General features: G+C 47.0%; 1 protein-coding gene across 2 annotated transcripts in view; it reads left to right on the top strand.

Annotated features, from left to right (window-relative positions):
• B4GALNT3 (beta-1,4-N-acetyl-galactosaminyltransferase 3) overlaps nucleotides 1–19,408 on the top strand; it is a 549,958-nt gene that overhangs the window by 13,824 nt on the left and 516,726 nt on the right. The window lies entirely within an intron of this gene.

The following is a 19,408-nucleotide window of genomic DNA, read 5'->3' as shown; positions in this document are numbered from 1 at the left end:
ATGAGCACGGCGCCACCGTAGTGCCCCCAAACCTCCCCCCAGCGCTGCGGCGGAATTTCTGCCGCAGCCAAGGGGTTAAAGGCCTGTGAAAAGTGCACGGGTGGGGCAGATTTAAGACTCCAGACACTGCCCAGACGTTGCCACAGCAGCTTGAGCTGCAGCATCCTGGCTGAGACACACGACGGGAGGGCTAAAGTAAGTGGTTAGTTTATAAAAACATAAGTGCCGGAGCTCTCCTCAGGAGGCAGCTTGCATCATCCCATTTCTCCTGTTGGTGTCACCTAAAACAAAATCAACTACCAAGTATAAAAGTGGGGAGAGAATGTGGTGTAATGGCCAGAGCTGCCGACTTTGGAGCTGGGAAGCAGGTTCGAATATTGGCATCCTGTGATTCTGGGCAAATCACTTAATTTCCCCGTGTCTACCATAATTGAATATGTCCATAAATGGTGCTCATGAAAAAGGCAGGTGTTTTTTAAGTGCCAGCGCTGAGCACCGGAAACCACCGGCTCAAATTAGGTGTGGCTAGTATGCTGCAAAGACAGCGGAGGCGCATGTGGTGCTTGTAGGGTCCGTGTTCTCAGGCCAGCTTCAGCAGATTGTTGCTGAAGTCCGGCTGTGGCCTGCAGTGTCTGTAGAGATCTACACCTGCAGCAGGCGCTTAATGCAGTTTCATGCTTCCTGCATTTTTCATGTCTTTCTGAAATTACTGTCGCTTTACCCCGTCTCCCACCTCGACTGGACCCATCTGTCTGCAGTGGGACCTCCATCCTAAACCGAGGAATGCACTAGGAAGCCCACGCTGCAGCCCTCTGAACCGGCACTGGGAATGTAGCACCTTCCAAGACGTGAATCCATAGACCCTATTAGTGCCGAGGCACTCAAAGCGGGGAAGGGTTTGCGGCCTGGCTGCCCCCCGTGACGCAACGTCTTGGAGTGCCCCCTTGCCAGGCCTTTTCACGCCCTGCAGTCCTTGCTGGCAGAGAGAGCCGCCGGTGGACAGGTTGCCGAGCTGTGGAATAAACACGTTTGTGGGTAGTTCCTGAACTGGCAGCGGACCGTGCGGTTCGTTCCAGCGGCTTCGTTGCAGCAGCCCCCGGCTCTGTATGCAGCTCCAGTGCTCCGGAAGAAGGTGGGAGCGTGTGGGCATTCTGTGATTTCCATAGCACACATCTTCTGCACAAAACCTTCGAAAAGGCACTTTATTAACTTCGTACATTTTTAATCCACATACTGGGATCTGCACGGCGTCTGTAAGTTTCCATTGTTTGATAATCAAAAATGATTGCCCAGAATCACACATTTTTACCAAATGAAAAAGTCTGGATCAACAGAAACCCAGGTTGTGCGCTGCCAAAATTCACAACTGCTCACCAGATTGCACCCTTCCCTTGTCACCGTAGTATGATGGCAAAGACATTAAGAATTTAGCATTGTTTTCAAAGTGCATAGTGCCGATATCAGCAGCCCCGCCCTCCCCCCCGCTTAGCAGTTATTAGTTGCTCTGTGCAAAAATAAACAGTCCACACAAATTTTGTTGGGAAACAGTTTGCTGCAGGTTTATTACGTACAAGGAGTATGCCAACTTGGTGGGTTAACTTACGGTCGATCCAAGGGCAGGCAGCGGAGACTAACCTAAACTGCCCACCCCCCCGATGAGCCTAACTGCACCAAGGCCACCCCAATCAGTGCTACCAATTATGTGGGGTTATCCCCCTTACATACCATGGAACCCTAGTCCATCACTTTTACTCACCCCTTTTTATGGGCGGAGGGTATCCAGGCAAGCCCCCGGTTGCTCAGGCTTACAACCACCCGAAGGACTAGCGGGGCGCCGTCGTTCTCAACCAGGGTCCTGCCATAAAGACTCCTGGGATTTTGGCATAATGCACCCCTGTTGTGCTCCTAAAGGGGTACCCCTCTTACCAATCTGCCTCCAGCTCGCCCTGTAACTCCACCTGCAACACAAATGTATACATTAATACGTTCAATTCAATTGTTCCAGATGGTGACGTACAGAAGCTGTGCTGCATTTTAAAGGTAGGAATGTTAGACTCCTTCCAAAGGAGTGACATCACCATTGCAAAAGTAAAAGATGGCGATTTGAATGATAACCGGAACCTCTGTAAATGTATAAAGCCAGTGTATGTTTCTTTACATTGATGTCACATGATTGAGAGAAATATTTGAAGCCAGATTGGGGACCTGAGCAGGACCAGCTCAATCTTCTACCAGCGTTGATTTCCCCTGTTCCTTAGAGGCCGCTAAGGACCCATTTTGAGCAGGGCTTCATGCTTCGGGCCCCTTTCATGCTTCCCAAGGCAGATAATCTCCTGTTTTCATTAGATCCATTAGACCCTGGCTGTTTCGTGTGTACATGAGTTGGTGTACACCTGCCCTCGGAAGCTTTTCTACACTGCCCTTTTGACATGTCAAAGTGAGAACCAGAAATGGGCAAACCAAGGACAAGTAACCTAGTGCAGGAGACTTCCCCTGCTCCCATGGCTTTGGGCCAGGACCTCAGCCATCCATATATTTGATGGCTGTCTCATTTTTATCACTATTAGCTCACCTGTTCTATCAAAGATCTAAACTCTTCTACCTCCTCAACAGCCCTCTGCACACAACTTTGAGTCCTATTTCCTTTCTATTCCCGAATGGGCCACCAGAATACTAGGGAAAGAGCTGTAGAGTACGATGCGCAGGGGCCGTGCTGGTAAAAATACAGTTTGTTGATGAACTCTCAGAAGGGTGACCAGAATTTTAAAGCCAAAAACTGAGACATTTCATAAGGATAGAAGGAGGACCACAATTTTACTTCAACCGAGTGCACTGAATGACAGCCCTTATAAGCAAAGAATTACAGAAGACGCAGTAAGATCAAAATTAAAATGCAGTTTTTAAAGCCAGTAGCATGCTTGTTAATTAAATAGCTTTCTTGTAACAGCTGTTTACCATCTCTGCTTTGGAAAACATAAAAAGGCGCCTCCCACCGTTTACAGTTGACCCTCTCTAAGAACCAGGACATGAGCTAAATTTCCAGAAATATGCCGGGACAGCTGGTGAAAACCCAGGACTGTACTGGCAAATCCAGGACTCCTGGTCACCCTAACTCTCGGCCCTCAAAATGAAGTGCATGAGGCATGAAAGTCGCTGGCATAGAGCCTATGATCAAGGCTGCAGAAACGACTATAAGATGGCTCTGAAAGCGTATTCTCTGCATATCAACTGGTCACACCGAGACTATTATTCCAAGAAAATCTCTGCCTACAAAAACTCATGAGGCACAATTTTTCAGATTATAAAATCTATCACCTCACTAACTTCTGTGTCATGCCCATCTGTAGAGACCTATAATGCCCTGGCCTCCTTCTCAGAAAAGGTGGAAAGCATCTATGCCTCCTTTTCGGCTAAAGCCAGGAACCCTCCACAACTGGAGGCATGGTTTGACCCCACAAGCTAAAATGTTTAGCTCTAGCCCTTTAGCCCTTTTCAAACCGAGGAAATCTCTTCCCTCTGCTCCGCCATTAAATCTTCACTCAGCCAGACCCCTTTTAATGTATATGTCCGCTCCCTGGCACAGGCCATTGAGCGATATGGTCTACCATTATTTCATACGTAGATGACAAGCAAATTGTCATCACTTTGTCGCAGACAGCGACCCTGTGGCCTCCTTCCTCCGCTTATGCCTGTCATAAGTAGTGGCATGGATGGACTCAAACTGTCTGAAACTGAATAGCACAAACAGTTGACAGTGTACCCTGTAACGGCCTAGCACCTGACCTGCTATCCCTAGTTCATATATGTTGAATGGGAATCCCCCATCACTTATGTGTGCACACTCTTAATGCACCCACTGCCGCGGTGCAATCCAATACAGGATTATAACAGATTTCAAACAAAATGCAAAGGTGCACCACTTGACAATAACACAAGAAATAACTGGTCTGTATCCATAGAGTTTTCTTTTAGTCTCTTCGTTTATTAAAAAATTCTTGTTTAAAACACACAGCTGACGCGTTTCGTCCAGTAAAGGATTTCTTCAGGGCAAGAAAGCAGGAAATCAGGCACTCTCTGCAAGTATCTGTGACGGAGTTGCCACGGTGGGTAAATTAGCACATAATAGTTTCAGCAAAAATAAATATCGCGAAGAGAGTGCTTCTCTGTGAATAGTGTATAGAATCAGAGATATGATGACACTCTGTAGATCTAATTCTGTGGCCACACCACGGATAACGGGATAATAACCCAATCAGCCTCTAAATGCGGCTCCGGTCCGATTCGAAAAATGCTTCCTGTAGCGCGAGGACGGACCTTGGAAGGAGTCCTTTACTGGACGAAACGTGTCGACTGTGTGCGTTAACAAGAATTTTTGAATAAAAGAAGAGACTAAAAGAAAACTCTATGGATACAGACCAGTTATTTCTTGTGTTCTTGTCAAGTGGTGCACCTTTGAGTTTTGTTTGAAATCTGTCTGAAACTGAATGCCGGGAAGACAGAGGTAGTCCTTGGCAAACACATCTAAATTTGGTCCAAAGCTTGGTGGCCCACTGACCTTGGATCTGTCCCGTCCAAGGTTAAGAATCTGGGCATCTGGTTTGATGATCAGCTGTCCTTTGATACCCAAATTGATTCCCTCACAGGGAAATGCTTTGGGATATTGAGATCCTTGAGAAAAATCCTCTTCCTCCTACCTGAAGCTGCCCAAATAACAGCAGTCCAGGGCCTGGTGTAAGACCTCCGACCCTTGATCTAGGTCCACTCTCTACCCGCAGCTTTGCTGTGCCGTCTCTTGCCTCCAGGCCCAACCTCCTCCTTGGGAGGTTCGAGGCTGCTGTCCACTCCTGCGCCTGCTGCCAGCTCCAACTGGGACCAGACTGCCTGCAACCACTGTAACCTTTCTCAGCCGTTTTTTTTCTTAATTTTTCCCAGTTGTGCCACTGTTATTGTGCCCATCTGTGTCTTGCTTTAATACCACCACTGTTTTTATTTTCTCGTGCCTGCCTGTTCCTTTTGCCACTGCTGCCCCTGCGCCCCCTCCCCCTGGAATTCCCCCCTGGGAATTCCCCCCCCGGAATTCTAACCCAGAATACCCCGCTCCCGCCTCCTAGCCTCTCCTCCCTCCCACATCCCCTACTTAATGGCGGTCGCGCAGCAGACTAGCCCCGCCGGCGCGCCAAAGGCTCATGGGCAAGCCCGTCTGCGCCTGTCCGCGACCTGACCGCGGCCAGCGCCAGGAACACTGGACCTCCCACAACCCATCGCTACGACACCACTACCCTCCTCGCACTCAACCCTGGAAGACTTAGAGAATGCCAACAGGCCTCGCCGAACTCGACCCACGGCCAGTTCTTCTGCCTCCACTGCTGCCAGACCCTCACCGCCACCCCAGCATTCAACACCGCCGATGCCAGCACCGGCGAAACCCTAAAATGCATCCTCCTCAACGTACGCTCCGTACACAAACGCCATGGAAATCTGGAACCTACTCGACTCTCTATCGCCCGATATCACCTTTTTCACAGAGAACTGGACCAACGCATCCTCCGCCCCCGACATCAGCACCACCATCCTAGACGGATACAAGATCCAGAGGAAAGACCTCCCCAACCACCCAGGAGGGGGCCTTGCCATCACCCACAAGAGCACCCTCCGCCTCACCACCTTCAGCGAAACCTTCCGCTCTGCCGAACACCTGCACTTCCAGATCCAGACCACCCCTAAAGTAACACTCCGAGGAACCCTCGTCTACAGACCCCCCTCAGCCCCCGAACACCCTTCGCCACCACCATCACCGATTTCATCGCACCCCACGCCATCGCCTCAACAAACTACAAACTCATTGGAGACCTGAACTTCCACCTCAACATCCCCCAACGACCCCCAACTCCACTATCCTTCGTGACAACCTCACCAGCATCGCACTTAAACAACTCGTCAACACACCAACCCACCGAGAAGGACACACCCTCGACCACAACTTCGCGGCAGGAAACAGCATTCAATTCATCCACACAACGCAGCCGCCATGGACCGACCACCACTGCGTACACTGCACCATCAACAAACCCAAGGCACCCAAACCAGCCCCACGCCCACCACGAAGGAACTGGAGCAAGGTTACTGATGAACAACTTAACTCCACCCTCACCCGAGACAAGCACACCTGGGCACCCAACGCAAACGACGCAGCCAGAGAACTCCACACCTGGATCTCCGACTGCACAGACGAGCTCGCCCTGCTACGCAACCTCAACAGACAACGCCCCAGGAAAGCTGCCCGGTTCACCACCGCTCTCCAAGAAGCCAGACGCACCTGCAGACGCCTGGAGTAGAACTGGAGAAACACCAAGACAACCAAAAACCACACCACCTACAAGAATGCCATGACTGACTACCACAACCAGATCAGAGCCACCAAGAGGAACTTCATCCACAACAAAATCCTGACCAACTCCACCAACACCAAGGAACTTTTCAGTGTCATTCAAGAATTCACCAACCCATGCAGCGAAGCCACAGACATCACCCCATCCCAAGATCTCTGCGACAAGCTTGGAACCTATTTCCACCTCAAGATCAAAAACCTCTACGACAACTTCATCAACCAGGCGCCACAGATGGCTCACCGCCCCCCAGAAACACCAGCCAACCCACCATCTCCAACTGGACACCGATCATGGCCAAAGACACCGCCTCGACCATGAAAAGCATCCACTCGGGGTCCCCCACAACCCCCTGCCCCCCTCACATCTACCACAGAGCCGTGGCTGCCATCGCACTCGAACTACAACGCACCATCAACACCATCTTCAAAACAGGCACCTTCTCAGATGACTGGAAGCGCGCAGAAGTCCGACCTCTGCTCAAGAAGCCCACAGCTGACCCCACCGACCTCAAGAACAATCGGCCCATCTCGCTCCTCCCCTTCGCAGCCAAAGTTGCAGAGAAAACAGTCAACAGGAAACTGACACGATTCATTAAAGAGAACGCCGTCCTCGACCCCGTCTCAATCCGGATTCCGAAGCAACCACAGTGCAGAGACTGCCCTACTCGCCGTCACAGATGACATCCGCACCCTCCTGGACCAAGGCCACTCCGCGGCCCTCATCCTACTCGACCTATCAGCGGCCGTCGACACAGTCTCCCACCGCACACTAGTCACCAGACTACACGACGCAGGCATACAATGAACAGCCCTGGACTGGATCAGTTCATTCCTCACCGGAAGAAGCCAAAGGATCAGACTTCCCCCCCCCCTCCCCCCTCCTCTCTGACCCCACAAAAATCACCTGCGGAGTCCCACATGGTTCATCACTAAGCCTCACCCTCTTCAACATCTACATGGCCCCCCTGGCAGCCATCGTCCGACAACTCAGCCTCAACATCGTATCCTACGCCGACGACACCCAGTTCATCCTCTCCCTCACCAAAGACCCCATCACTGCCAAACTCAACTTCCAGAAAGGAATGCAAGACATCGCAGTCTGGATGACCAACAGCTGCCTGAAGCTCAACGCCGTAGTCCTCGTCCTCGGTACCACCCCTACTGCATGGGACAGCACCTGGTGGCCGACCGCCCTCGGAAGCCCACCTACCCCCTCAGACCACACCAAGAACCTCGGCATCGTACTCGACTCATCACTCACCATGAACCGACAGGTCAACGCCGTCGCCTCCAGCTACTTCAACACCCTCCGCATCCTCTGCAAGACATTCAAGTAGATCCCCCCTGAGTCAAGGAAGACAGTCACACACGCACTTCTCACCAGCAGACTGGACTATGGAAATGCACTCTACGCCGGCATCAACAAGACCCTACTCCGCAACCTACAGACAATACAGAACACCGCCGCCAGACTCGTCCTCTGCATCCCCCGACACGAACACATCAGTCAACACCTACAAAGTCTCCACTGGCTCCCCGTGGAGAAAAGAGTCACTTTCAAAATCCTCACTCACGCCTACAAATGCCTACACAACAACGGACCCAAATACCTCAACGACAGAATCAACTTCCACGTACCCAAAAGAAACCGCCGAACTTTCTCTCACATTGCAGCCAAGACCTGGAACGAGCTACCAGCAGACATCAGACGCGCCCTCTCCCTGAACACCTTCAGGAAGACCCTCAAGTCCTGGCTCTTCGGTTAAACAGATCTGTGGACCTCCCCCACCCCCCCCCCCGCATCTTGAGACCATCACGGGTGAGTAGCGCGTTTACAATTCCCTGATTGATTGTTTGTGTTATACAGGCTAGACTACTGCAACGTTTTATATCTGGGTGTGTGCCAGTCCGTTTGAACAGGCTACAATGCGTGCAGAGCGCTGCTGCTCGAGCATTACTTAAGCTTCCCAAGCGGCCTTCAATCAGTCCAGCTCTGAGAAAGCTGCACTGGCTGCCGGTAAGGCAAGGAGTAATAGATTTAAAGCTCTTTCCTCTTACGTCCCTCATTATCTTCGGTTGATGGTGAAACCCATGCACCATCCAGAAACCTAAAATCAGCCGAAGCTAAATGGGCAATCCTTCCAAAGGTCAAAAAGGCCAGAGCAGGAGGCTGTTCTTTCGGCCTTCTTGCACCTAAAGCTTGGACCTCTCTGCCTGTGGAAATTCAGGAAGCCCTATCCAAAATACTTTTTAGGAAAAAATTGAAAACCTGGCTTTTCGGCTCAGATTGAGGCTTACCTGGGTTGGGCAATTTTTCTTCTCCGGACTCAGTATTCTAGTGCTGGGACACATCGCAAGGAGTAGCTAACCGCTCTACAAATTACGTTATTATTATTTCATTTTTGCCTGTTCATTTACTCCTACCCCAACAGAAGGTTTTATATTTGTAGCTGCTGCTGGTGGTGCCATACAACTTGCCTGATGAACTCACCAGCCATGATGGCAGAGCCTCTGAGACCAGTTTTATCCATAACTTACTTTCTCCTTTTACCTTGGATCGAGCTTCTAATTCCATTGCACACATTTTCAGTAACTCCTCCATGTGAGAACTGCTTGCAAAGAAAGCCTTATCTTCAAGTGCGACAACGCCCTGCTAACTAATAAAATGTACTTTTTTCATCCTAAATTGTTTCAGCATCTTTAACATTTTTACAATTTTTCTATAATAATAATGCACTTTTGTGAAAGAAAGTTGCATAAATACTGTATGATAAACTATAATAATGGGTAGTATTGATACAAATGAAGAAATGCTGGCATATTTCTAGAAATATTGTTTTAAAGAATGTTGCTCTTTCCTTAACGTGAATGATTTCTTTCGCTGTCTTTATTTCAAATGGCTACTTAATTACAAAAAACCCGCCCATCACGGAGTGGAAACATCAGTTTGAATAGAAGAGGGCAGGTGCACACTTCTTTAGGTCTCGCCTACGCAGCGTGCATGCGCTGCATAGGAGGACCTTTAGCCGTTGTACAGCTCTTTTTCTAAGCACATACTCGTGCTTGTGGCGGCATACAGCTTGCGGGAGTGCGCAGCGTCGCGCCACAAGCACGAGTATCTGCTTTGAAAAAGAGCAGACTGCGCGCGTGCGCACGCAGCACTCCCAGGCTCTCTCTCTCGCATGCTCTCTCTCTCTCTCTCTCTCTCCAATGCTTGTTCTTTTTAAGAGTCTTCTTGTTTGCAAGTCACTGGTCACATGACTGCCAGCACTTCCTTTCAGCTCCACCCGAACAGGCACTACTGCCAGCAACTGCCCCTGAATTGTATTTTTTTCCTTCCTCCTCAAACACCGAGCAATGCAGAATTCTGTGCTACCAGCAATACTTCTCCACGCGCCTCCTGCAGCCCTCAATCGTCTTCGTACAAGATACAATAAGGTTGATGTGCTCCTCTCACTGCTCGGGTGAACACCTCTTCACCTGGCACACTTTGCAACAAACAGTCGCGCAGGCTGTTCGTCATCCCCTTCCTCCTGCTCATGGTTCGCGGCACAACACGCAAGAACGCAGAATGATACTTGTGCAGTCAATGCACGTGTGGCACTTGAGGCTTCTTCCACCGCTCCACTTCATTCGTGCTGGCCTGCGCTCGTGCCGTCACGCACTTGCCACACCACATGCTCTCCCTCGCCGAACTTCACAAGTAATAGGCACACTACCTCCTCATGCTCCCCAAACTAGCCCTCCTTACGTTAGTTCTCCTCAGGGATTAAACTTATCACAGCCTCACGGTGCTCTTCTCTCCGTCACCAGCACTAACATTTACACGTCCTGACGCTGTTTTCCTGGCCACAGAGCTCCACCGCAGCTCCGTCACCACTGTGTACCCACGCAAATTCACTTAGGGTCGTCTTCTCAGGGGTGGATCCCATCCTCGTCGCAATTGAAGTGAACACGCACCATCAGTTTTTTCACAACGGTTTATTATAAGTCAAGTAACAAGTGTGCGACCAACCCTAGCAAGACATGACAGCAACTGCCAAGACAGGACAGCATTGGCCAGTCCTAGTCTCACCCATGAAATGCTAAACATTCCATGTTCTATGTAATCACATGGCTATGCTAGATCAGATTGGATCTAGTTACATTATACAAATGGCCATAACACACATTAGCTTCTGCAGCCGAAAACAGCCATTTCTTGTGTTGAATGTATTCTGTACCCTGGATACATCACACTACAAATCTGACCTCGAAGAGACTCGACCTATCTATTTTCCCCACCCTTAATCGATCTGATAATGTTGGGCGCTTACATCACCTCTAAGCTACTAATTCTTCTGATTTTATATTGGGTAAATTCTGGGTTGAGATGAAGAGCCCAATTGGAGGAAAGAATTTGAATATACTGTCAATAGGCCCCCTAGGAAGATCTCTCAATTTTGCAAAAACAGAAGGGTTGCCTGTACAAAACATAATGCAGCCGTGAACTGTACTGAAATTGCAAAGCACAAAAATGATTTGTTTGACTTGCAATTTTCACAGTGCTATTTATTTGCAAAGTAGAAGCTGTCTGTAGTGACGTGTTTTGTGTATGCATGGGCTGAGTGAGCATGCTGTTTGTGGATGCTGTGGGAATGTAATGATGCATGCTATGTTGGTGTCTATGTGTGGGTGATATCTGAGAGTTGATTACAGTTGGAGGAATAATGGAGCCACAACAGGATCTATCACCTTGTGGCTGTAACCTTAGGGCCTAACATAAGACTGCAACCTTGCCCATGAAGGACAGCTTACACTTTGTGAAAGACCGCTGCTGGCATCATCACTAGTGGGAGCACACAGTGGTCCAAGGGACCAGTGTATGATTCCCCCAGAGGCACTTTGTAAAATTCCCCTGTTTTTAGGTCGAGCCTGGGCCGCGCATGCGCTGCGAGACATGCTGTATTCAGGCGGGGCCATGAAGCTCCGCCCACTCTCCGCCCATATTTTTCATTGGCTATTGTCTGGCCGCTGCTAGTGTTATAATACAGGTACTAGTTCCCAACCTTCACCCTCCGATTGTTTATGTCTACTCCAAAAAAAGCTTTAACAAACAACCATTGGAATAGGAAGAAACAAGTTGCCTGCATTGCAAGAACAAAAGAAAACTGAGGACATTTTTTATTGTAAATACTTTTTTTAATATGGTCGTTCAGTTGTACATAATGCCTTCTTGGTCATATATAAGGTAACAAAAATGCTTCTGACACTTTGTATTATAACTTTTCAGTATGCTGCACTGCAGCCACAGTTCTCTACAGCACAGCTTGAAGACATTGGCAAAGTCAATAGCTCTGGCTAAACACTTATAAGGCCCCAAAGGCGAGACCTATTGTCTATGCCAATGCTTGTTTTAATATAGTGGCAGCATATAAACAATAATGTTTTTCCTGCTTGTTTGTTCTATGCCTCGCTTCTGTAACAGTAATGCATTGGTTCACCACCAGTGGGTGTAAAGGGCAGCTGTACCAAAAATAACAGGCATTGGGAAAGCAAATTGGCCTGGATTTACTGTGCTAGCACAGGCGTTCATACATGTTTGCGTGTGTTGCATGCATAGATGCTGCTAAACGCATTGATTTAACTATTATTGGCTTTGCCAGTGACGGGGAAAAATGTAGCTAAAAAGGATTGCTCTCTGTATAGAACATACATAGGCGATAAAGAATTAGATGTGACAAAAGGTGTGAGCATTGAGTCTACTAATAAATGTAAAACAGCACCTCCTTTGTTGAAATGGAAGCCGTTCGTGGGAGGCATAATGATGCACCAGGCTGCCACTGGCATCAGTTGAGAGAGAAATAATCATTTGGGGGGATATTTGGTAACAATAGGTCTTGCAGTTGTGTTGTCAACCCAGACCCCTCTGCTTTTCTCAGAGAGAAGAGAAGGGGGTTTCAGTAACATTTATCATGCAAACAAACTTCAAAAATTGCCACCAATGTGGATCTTCACTAGGTGTTAACACACCAAATATGTGACTACAAAATGTAGTAAACACAATGTGTCTCTTCTATGCTCATCTCCATTGACGAGTGGACATGTTTATTGCATGTCATGAAAATCCATTTGAACAACCAGAATATAACCTTTTGTTGCGAGATTGCAAAATTGTTTTCATGTTAGCAGTTTTTCCCGTGCCAGTACATCCAGAATTAGGTTACTCCAGCTTTCCCTCCAGTAAATGAATGCACAGCTTCCTCAGTTTTGTCAGCCATTTTATGCAGCGCTGCCATGCGAGTGAGCCGAGCACGTACCCTCCTGAATGAATGACAAGTAGCTCGGAGGGTCCTTCATGTTACCTTGCTCTTCAGCTACCCTTGAGATGTGTCTCAAAAATTCACTTCATCCAATTTATGCCTCAAGGCTGCTCATGTGAGTAGCATTGGTGCCTGTGAGGAGCATGACTAGTGTTACCTTATACCTCAGGGAAGGCCCTGTCATAAATACATATGTATCATAGTCAACATGGCAGCCAAGTTTACTCAGCCTGAACTCCAAAATGGACACTCCCCCAACTCATTTTGTCGACATGCCCCCATATAAGGTTTCTGTAATGGGGGCTTCTGATCAGTCCTGGTCACATTAAACTTCATGTTTTTGAAGTAGATCTCTACTAGTGCTTAAATGGGCCTGTGCTCCATCAAGCTGGCACAAGCATGCATAGGAGGATTCGCTGTGGCACCTACTGTGGCACAGCAACCTGTCGCTGTGACTTAAAATGAGGACACTCGCAGTGCCATGGTAACCCCCAATGCAACTCTCTTTTGATGTAGATCGTAGGCCAACACCATCTGTGATCACCACTACAAGCCAAATCAATGACCAATCCATCTATTGTTCCCCACCGCTGTGCATCCTATTTGCACAACCTCTGCACAAGCCTCAGAATTGGGTACCATCTCCACAACAACTCTGACGGTTCACCATGGCCCCCAAGCCCTCCAATTGGTCCTGGTCCAGAATGGGTCTTCCACCTTCACAAGTGCGGTGGTTTCTGCTCCGGGCACAGCTGGTTCTTTCCATTTATGAGATGAAGCCAAGATATGAAGCTAACACTTCAGCTAGTGTATTGGAGGGGGTCCCAGAGATGAAAGATGTAAAATCCGTGGTGTGGAACCACAATGGAAGAAGAGCAGATTTCTTCAAAACAATGTACGCTTTAACTGAACAGTAAGGACACATACTTTTGTTAAGGATGAAGAGAAGTAATCCTTAACTGAGGGTCAAGGAGTCAAGACACCACCGACGAGAGAAGCAGGCAACGGGAACACTTGGCTATGTGCCAGCAGACAGTTGACTTAGTTGTCACCAATTGTGAATGTTCGTCAATTGATTCCTGGTGTTTGAGGTTGGTTAATTTCCCATGTGTTCACATCACTAGCCCACCTTTTTTTTTATTGGTTGCTGGTTCCTCTTTCTACTACATCTTGTCAATTTCTTGATAACCTCTCCTGAACAGAAACGTAATGATTGTAAATGCATTTCATTCAGTACGAAAACCTCACAACAATTCCTCTTTTTGAGCAGTGATGTGATGCCCAGGGACACGATTGATTTTCATATTATATGAAGAATAGGGGACATCTGTGCTCTGACCCTTATTTCACCAGTTAAGTCCCACAGGCTATTGGTCTCTTAGATTCACCAGTCACTTAGAAGATTGGTTACTCCAGATTTCGTCCATTGGCGCATATGTGCCTATTTGCTGGTCAGCAGCCCCAGAATCTCCACATGAATACATCTTTGTGGATGTTGCCCAAATAGCAAGTGTTTAACGTCCTAACCTAGAGGGTGCAGCCTAGATTTTAACATCCTTGCTTCAAAGAGCAGATGTAAACACAGACTGTCTCTCCAGTGCAGGCTTCCGTGGTGTAAGAACATTTTCCACTGCTCAAAGAAAGGAAATTAGAAAACATGACGTACCTTTCTTTTATAGCACTGAAATCCTTCCATGTGTTGGAAAAAGAGCCTGGTGCTTGGCTGCTGTGCTCTGGTTTTGTGTCAAGTTGTTCATGAGTTTAATAAAGCCAAGCTGCAGTTCTTGTATAGTCTAGAGGCAACTGCAGCTAAAGTTTCAGACTTCTCAGAAGCCCGGCACCTGGAAGTTCAATTTACAGAGCAAGACTACCATAAAGGCACCTTTTTAAAGCACATTACTTTAGGAACTACAAGTCCATCACCAGCTGTCTGCTGTCCCTTTGACTCGCATCATCCCATCCCTTCCTCTCTCTTGACCATCACCCCCCATGCTCTGAAGCTGACCCGGGTCTCAAATAGGCCAACGGCTCCAGCAGCCCTCTGACCGCCTGCTCTTCAAATGATGTCTAACTACATGCTTCAGAACTGTTGTGACTCCAAAAATAGCCATCCATTTGCAGACTTCCACCCCACTCCTTGTCCTCCGCCATATCCCCCGCCTCCAAGCCATCCTGGAAAGGCTGGTCTTTAACAGATTCCCCTGTGGCCCAGCTAGATTCCCCTTTAAGATGGTCTCTGCTGGAGAGCCTAATCCGCGACATCGCTCGCACATATCTCCAATTTTTCTAACTCTGCCAACCACAGCCATTTCCCTTCCTTTCTTGTCCTCCATCTCCGCGCCAGCGGCAATGTTTAATCATGACACATGGCTGACACCTATCATTGTGAATAACTTCTTCCCTTCATCGACTGCTTCCAAAACCATTCCACCCCTTTCCTACTTAGTTTCCTTTTCTGTCCTCGCAAAATCTTGACGGTGCTTTTGACTGTAAAATGTGTACTTTGATTGTAAGTACTGCCTAATACCGGAGTGGCGGCCACCACTAACAAAGGGTGGTCAGGCAGATGTGGGTCCGGGGGGAGGGGATGAGAACGCGGGGGGGTTCTTAATTTTTTTTTTAAAACTTACCTTTAGCCGCCGTCTGCCTGCAGAGTCATGTGGCATTCGCCGCCTCTCCTCTTCCTGGGTCCCAGCAGCCCTGGGGACAGACTCCCATCCGATCCCTGTGCTGCAGAGATGCGCAGGTATTGGCCTGAGCTTGCAGGAAAGATGCTCCTCTAAAGTCATGCAGTCTGTGGGGTTTTTCCAGGCCGGCTGCTGAATCCTGGAGAAACCTAAGTGCGCATGTGTGTTTTGGTCGGCCTGAGACAGCCGACCAAACACCTATGCGTACTTAAAGGAGCGCACAAGCACTCTACCTCCCCTCTCCCATACCCCCTCCCTGCACAAGCTGGCTCAGAGCCAGCAAACTAAAAATAAAACGATGCTAGAACATCATTTTACTTTTCGTTTGCTGGCTCTGTGCCAGTCGGTGGGGCGACGCTCTTTCGCCATTGCGGAGAAGCTGCCGCTGCTGCCTGCTCAGCATTCACAAAATCTACCACCCGTCAGTTTGATTTTTCCTTCCAAGACCATTTTCTAGCACAGGGAAATGAATAGGGACCCTAGTGCAGAACAAGTGTGAAGGGGATGAATTTACTGCACTAGACCTCCGTACCCATACAAGCCTTCAAAAAGTTATTGATTCCCTTCCTGGAGCAAATTCGGAACAGACTTTTAGGATCTCTAGATATACCCAATTCTTCTTTTGTTATAAAAATAAATAAATAAAGTGCGGTCTCAAAGTTTTTTCAACTTAGTTTAGAAGACAGGTGTAACATTTTCTACAATGTTTCTGAGCAAACCTGTTTCATTTTACTGCATTTTTTTCAAGAGGTTTTTAATGGAAACCAAATATTTAGTCTACACACGTATCCAGAAAATATATTTAGAAATGTAAGTATTGTGTCCAGGTATACTTACAGGCTTTATCATTCTACCATCTTATCTACAAACCATTAGAAATAGTCTTTCTCAAACTTTCACCATTTTAATATCTCCGTAATTAAGACTTTGGGGGAAATAGTTGCTCAGCTACACAAAGAAGAAAACAAGTCCAATTTACCAGTTTTAGGTCTGAAATTTGTACAGTTTCAAGTAAAAAGTACTTACTGAATTGCAGCCTTGTAGTAAATAAAAGATGGTCCGATTCCATGTAGTTTCTCCAACTAGATATATTCAGGATAAGATGGTAAGATGTAAAGCAGAACCCAACCAGGAGCAGCCTTCCTGCGGCTCAGCCCATCCACCCACTGACTCACACACTCACCAACATTCTGTCACCACAGTCACACTGGCTGAGCAGCAGGTATAACAAGCCTGTATTTATTTTCTGCATTAATTCTCTGAATCCAGTGGAGAGGGCTCGCCTAGCTGCATAGGCACACTTGAAGTTCTTTTAAGCCGATGACACCCAGTTACTCTCCTCTTTCAAGAAAGATGAGCCAATCGATCAAGATACCATCAAACCCTGTTTATCAGCTGTCTTTCAGCAGATGGGCTTTAATCAACTCAAATGCAACACTGACAAGACTGGGATTCTCAGATTTGGACAGTATTTTACTTTTGATCATTGGCCTAGCGAGGCTCCTTCACCTAACACCCAAAATGAAGTAGTGCAACTTCACAAACTCAAACACAGTAGTTGGCACATGCTTATGTCTGAGAACGACCAGAAAATGTCTGCAAATCATGTCCTTGCTCTCAAGGATTACTGTTCTCCTGGCTCTAGTGGTGTGCAGATTGGACTATGCCAATGGCCTTTATGCAGGCCTCCCACAATACTTGCTGCAGAAATTACAAACTGTACAGAACGCAGCTCTGTCTGGCTCTCCAATTACCTAAGGGAGCCCCTATTTCTTCTCGTTTGAAGACCCTGCACTGGCTTCCCATTTAAAAAAAAAAAGGATCCTGTTTAGAACCTTGACCCTTATGGACAGGGCTCTGCATTAGTCTGGTCCAGAATATCTGTCCTCCAGAATTCAATTCAACTCTCCCCTCAGAACTCTGCGTTCATCACTTGGCTACTATGCTAAAGCTCCAAGGGTAAAGCAGGCGAAAGCCCTAGGCAGATCCGTCTCCCTCTTGGGCACTCAAGCTTGGTACAGCTTGCCTAGGGAACTACGCCAAGTGCACAATGAACAGTCTTTTAGAAAGCAACTCAAGGCCTGGCTTTTCACTTTCTAACAGGTCTCTTCTCACCCTTGGACTATTACTTTAAAGTCTGCACTGGGACTCTCCATGGAGTAGCGTGAGCTTTGGAAATCTCAATTATCGTTCATTAATTATTTTTTTTCTTTTTACTGTGGGGCAGCTACTGGTCCAGGCATCGAGTCTTCCTTATGGGGTGGATGTTGCATGCTGTAAAGTGGGCTAAACCTCGGCAAGTGTATATAGAGTGCCAGAGAGTGCAGGGTGGCTTAAAATGGATTAGAATGACCCAGTTATTCAAAGCCTTTAGGATCCAGTTTCTTTACCAGTGACACAAGAACTCACTTTGTCGTAACACCAATTATTTAACAGTCTGTATCTTAAACCAGACCGCAAGTCTAAGTCTTATCAACTGTTTTTTTCCTTTTAGTTTCCATGACAAATAAGGTTCTCTAGTTCTAATGATATTTAGTTACATATGCAAGTATTTATATAATTGCTTGTCGCCGGCTGTGTGGACTTATTTATTTTCCATAGACTCGTCTGAAAGCGCACAGCATAATGTGGTGTCAAAGCTACACTTGGTGATAATGCTGCAGCCATTTTGTAATGATGACGGACAGACCATTTACATTCCGAACGCTTTTTGGTGCCCTGGAAGTGAACCTCCGGAAGATGGTTCAGCATTAAAAACACCTCAATAACTTTCAGGAGCTTTGAGAAGAATTGAGAGTGTAACCCGTCTGGAAAAACGGATTCTTAACCTTCATCTATTTATCAATACAAATGGTACATTTTCAGGCTAAAAAACAACAGATTGGCTACTTGCCATAACTGACAGTGGACAGAGAAGAAAGACAATGGATCCTTTTGGATTTTTCTTGTCAAAGTCACAAAAATATTTCTTGTGAAATCTTTTTGTTTTATCCAATCTATTGCACTCTTGCTAAAGTCCATAATTGAGGCCTCGGCCTTCTTTGTTGATTGACCTGGCCATAATACTGAAGGATTGGAATTGAAGCACGTAGGGCCAAAGAAAAATGTCTGATGTACATTTTCCATCTGAAGAGTTAGTGAGGCATCGTCTCAAAGCCGGGTTCCATTTTTGCATTGTGTTCCTTGACAAGAAAAGCTGCACATCGGATTATAAGGGTAATGAATGTTCATCCACCGATGCATGCATTGGCCTCATTGGCATTGTGTTCATAGCAACATGAAGATGAGTGTTGACATGCAAGGAGGAAATAAAGTAGGTAACATTTACACACAGGTTATATATACACGAACAATTTATATTTAGTAAAAATTGTGTGTGACATGACAGTAGCCCATGGGGGTGCGGTTTACGGCATTAAAGTGGGTCACACCCAGTGTTATGGGGAAGGGCAAGATTTTCTTCCGGTGTTAGAGGTTTGGACAAATTGGAGAGGAGAATTGCTGAATAATTATAATGTAGCCAGTCTGTCAGTCAAACTTTATTTCGCTACGCTTCTGCAGCATAAAAGTACAGGGAAAAGCTAAGACAATCATTAAAATACATTTGTGACTTCATATACACCCATGTGATTTACATCTCACTATTCACTGAGAACTTCATTTAAGCCCATACTGCACTTTGAAATACCAAATCTTACAATACCCCATCTCATAAAATATGATAAAGAGCCACAATCTCTTAATTTAGAAATGACACAAAATAGAAAAGACATTCTACAATAAGCTTAACAATTCTTTTGCAGCATTATTGTAGTAAAATATTGGACCTTTCTGAGTTCCGCAATAAAGGAAAGGGCATGAATATAAAGTGCATATTCTTCCTTAAAGTGCCATACATTGAAAGTGCAGTTACAGTGCCATCCCCACTAATGTCCTTTCATGACAGGGCACATCTTCTTAACTTTAGACCCTGCCAAATGAAGAGTGCCACAGTCTGACAGACCAAAAGGCCGTCAAGTTGTTACAAAAAG

This window comes from Triturus cristatus, chromosome 4_1 (assembly GCF_964204655.1).
Source record: "Triturus cristatus chromosome 4_1, aTriCri1.1, whole genome shotgun sequence".
NCBI classification, from domain to species: Eukaryota; Metazoa; Chordata; class Amphibia; order Caudata; family Salamandridae; genus Triturus; species Triturus cristatus.
Note: the sequence above shows the minus strand (reverse complement) of the source record. Positions and strands in the feature narration are given on the sequence as shown.